This window comes from Bradysia coprophila, unplaced genomic scaffold (assembly GCF_014529535.1).
Source record: "Bradysia coprophila strain Holo2 unplaced genomic scaffold, BU_Bcop_v1 contig_232, whole genome shotgun sequence".
Classification (NCBI taxonomy): Eukaryota; Metazoa; Arthropoda; class Insecta; order Diptera; family Sciaridae; genus Bradysia; species Bradysia coprophila.
Window position 1 is genome coordinate 4,775,984 of NW_023503493.1, and position 4,291 is coordinate 4,780,274.

Consider the following 4,291-nt stretch of genomic DNA (forward strand, 5'->3'; position numbering starts at 1 on the left):
TCCTTCACTAAAAAAAAAGAACAACCAACGGGAACTAAACTCATCTTGAAATTGAAGCATCTTCATACATTTTCAACCATTTCACCATATTCGAGTTAATAAAAATCTTTTGAGTGGGTTTGATATACTGATAGTTTTAGATCATTATTTTCTTAAGAGGAGTTTCCTCAGCATCTGTCAATTTGTGACGCAATTTTTTTGTAAAGTTTTCGTTGTCATGGCCCTACGTTAGTGAAGGGCCGTGACGCAAGTCCGTTCACACTGAAAAATTTGACAAAAAAAATTTTCCGCAGGACTGAGGAACATATATATACACGAACTTTTTGACTTTTCCCCCTTTGCTCCTACTACCCCCAAAGTATTTTATTCGTAATCTGGGCGTCCATACGAGTTCAACGAGCTATCACACGCCTCATAAGGTTAAAATTTGGCCGAGATATTAAATTTCAAAACTTGGAAACTTGCAGAAATTTGTATGAAGAAATTCATTTTCATACATTTTGAAATTGATGAATTTTACCAAACTTTTTCACTTTGTCACTCTGTTAACCGAAACTTTTGAATTTACCGGCGGATTTGGCTGAAATTTTCAGGGTATGTTAAGGACGTAATTCTAAGAAACTAATTTGAAGGAATTTTTATAAAAGCTTATAATTTCGGAGTTATGAGCGTGTTAAGCTATTGAGCTATGGAACCTATAACTCGGAAAATATGGCAGATAGAAAGTTCGTTTAAAAGACAAATTTATAGAGTTTCAGATTTCATTCGACACGTGTTTCATGATTTTCCTAAAAAGTCGTCTATTTGGGAGCTATGAGCGTTTTAATTCGAGCTATGTCAGCCATAACTCAAAAAATACAGCAGATGGAAACTTCGTAAAAAAGACAAATTTATAGAGTTTTAGATTCTAGTCGATGCGTGTTTCACGGTTTACCTAAAAAGTCGCTTATTTTGGAGATATGAGCGTTTTAAGTGCCTCAAATTTTCGATTTTGGTCAAATTTTCGATATTCGTGAATTTTTCGATTTTCGTCAAATGAAAGCTGGAAGTTTGAGATCAAAGAGAAAGTTATACAGTTTTCTAAGAAGAATGTTTTCGTTCAAACTGCATAGTATAATTGTCTATTATCTTCGACCCAATTCTAAAAAATCACAACTTACAAAGGAGCTGATATCGCCCAAAACCACCTGCAGTGGAGGTGTGCCGCAAGTCCTGTTATCCACTTACAAAAGAACTGATATCGGTGTAGGTGACGCTTACAGATTCTACACGCAAAAAGATATGCGTCACAAATGGCAGCTGATGAGCAAAGTACGCGAAAATTTTATCAACAAAAATCTTACGAGAAAAATTTTAGGAAGAAAATTATAATAAAAAAGTTTGCGTCACAAGTGGCAGATGTTGAGGAAGGAAAATTTTTATAATTGTGAAATATATTCCTTTAATGAATGGAATTCAAACGGAAGAAAGCCGAATCATCTGCCACTTTTTGACGCAAACTTTTTTATTATAATTTTCTTCCTAAAATTTTTCTGGTATAAAATCTCTTCGCTAAAATTCTCGTCGACACATTTCCTTGTCAAAATTTTCTTGGTTAAAATTGATTACGTTTAAACGCAGAATGCGTCACCAAAACTGATATCAAATGTTTTGGAAGTTTAATTTGCAGGACCAGCGTCATCTCTTCCTCTTTTGAGGTTTTTGTGGGATCTTATTCATTACGGTATTATAAAGAGGCAAGAAACAGTCCAATTCCGTCACCGAATTGCACAAAAACATTTTTTTTTGTTTTTGTTTTATTTTCCATTCCTCAAAAACACATATATCCAAAAACGATGTATACGGAATATTGGATGGATGTTTTGTAACGCAGCACATACGTGATAAGTTTACTTATAATCGATTTTCAACGAAAACAGATTGTGAACAAGAATATTATATTCCGGGTATAGAGTTAACATAACTCTTTTACATTGTAAAAACACATTAAATTGCCGTTGACGAACTCATATATAAAATACAACTTTTGTTGTTCAGTTCTTCATTTATAAACCGAACGAATGGAAAAAAAATGTCGAGAAGAACAAAATTCGTAAAGGGAAAAAATAAATTCAGAAAAATATTGGACAGAAATAACAACAAAATTAAAATGCAGAACATCAACTTGTTTCGCTGGGATGCTTCAAATAATATTTTATTACTTACTCAGCACCATATTCATTTCAATTTCGATGGATTATTTCACCTTGAAAGAATTTATTGTCTTTATTGAATTGTAAATCTTCAATGTGTTCCCCCATCTTGTATCGCCCAGTCGTTTTATTGCAATTTGTGATTTTTTATCCAACCTTTGATGAAATGAAGGATAAAATTTTAACAGAAAATTCTATTGACCATGTATGTAGTTAACAGATAAAACTAAACAGCACACCTGGCATGTAGTCTCTATGTCTACAGTTACTTGGTTGTCCTTTCGACTACAACTTCCAAAATTTGTTTGTTTTGCAGAATTTGTAAGTTTACTGCATCAAAGGTATCACATCTCACAAAACTACCATCAATCGTATTCGATTGGAAGAAGGAGTAGAGTGATTCACCAATGGTGAATCACTTCATTCAGTTCATACTTGTATGTAATCATTCACAGTCAATTTAATGCAATAACGTGATGATAGTTTCTAGAATTCAAAATTCAACGCACTGAAAACCAAGCACCAGAACAGATTTTTTAACGGTCAACTGGTCGCTTTTTTTGGGAACGCAGTGGTATTATAATCAATGATAGTTTAATGAACGTTCGATGCGAAAATTTATTCGTTTATGATAATTACAATTATGGAAGAATTGATCTGAACATCCTTTCTTCACTTGATTTCACTATCTGCTTAAAAACTTGTCGCGACTACCTCTGGTCATTTTCCGATTGGTTTTGTAGCAGAGCCTACTCTTGCGGATTTTGTGGAGTGAAATTACTGGAAATTTACCGAAAATTTAACGAAAATCTCTTCGGATATATTTCCTTAAGTTCAATCAATTTGGTATATTTCAATAGCCCGATTCCCGTCAGCATTAACGGAGCTGAAAAGTTTAACTCGATTGTAAAATTCGGTCAAATTTAAGGACCGTTAAATTTATAGATCATCTTAAAGTGCCCATTCCACTTAAAAAAAGTACGCCGTGAGAGAGCCGTTAGAGCGCCGTGAGAGAGCAAACTGTCAAATAAACAAAGAAAAATTGAAAAAATTCAATTTTGTCTCTCACACGGAGTACTTTTTTTGGTAAGAGGAAACAAAGCATATGTTACGGTACTTTCAAACGTAAGCTCACATTAGTTTCGTTTGGTTTTATTTAACACAAACTTTTATGTCAAAAATGAGCTGCCATTTCAGTACTAAGTTTAAAATCCTGTGTAAAAAAGAGAACGAATAATAGGCGGCGGTTCCAAATCTCTCGTTCAAATGACATTATTTTTTACGTGGTTGGCAGTTCTTAACGTGGGAGGCATTTCAAACGGCCTTGAAGATGGTCTATGGTAGCTCCGACACTTATTTTTTGATCAGATCAACGCACATCAAGCAAAAATGATCAAAATGGTCAGCTGCAGAAAGAACTCTATTTTACTTGAAAGTATTTTTACAGTGTTTTAGAGTTGTGTGACACAATGTCAAGTTTTAGTACCCTATTTAGAGTACCATCACTCATGCTTGTCTGATAAATTTAAGTTAAATTAACTGGCAGTTGGTTAATTTAGCAGCGCTGACAGAAATTGACTTAATGATTTCCGGTAACTTCGTTAAATATAATTTTCAATGTGCCCTATTTTGTAGCACTTTATGTTGTGCTTTTTCAAGGTAATTGGGAAACTGCTTCGCATGCACAACCAAGTGTAAGGCCGAAACACACGAGGAATTTAGCATTGATATTCACCACAGGCAAAACAATGGCCTACAACGGCCTAAAAAAGTTGATTGTGAAGACGAATTTCATGTAAAAATCGCGGGGGGGATAACCTAGAAAATCATTGTGTTTGTCTGAAATTCGACGGAAAGTCCTTTGAAAGAAAGTCAAGGAAAATTCTCAAGATTTAGAAAAGGTCTTAGATACGGGCCTAGGTTTATCCCTTAGAGATTGTAACGGATGCGCAAACAAAATATAATTTTTTACATTTCTGCAACGCTCTGCATAATTGCCAGCAAATTGAAATATAGGGCAGTTTCCACGCTCAGTGAGAATTCACAATTTGTACTAACACACATAGGGACAGTAGTACTAGTGTTAAAAATATACATTC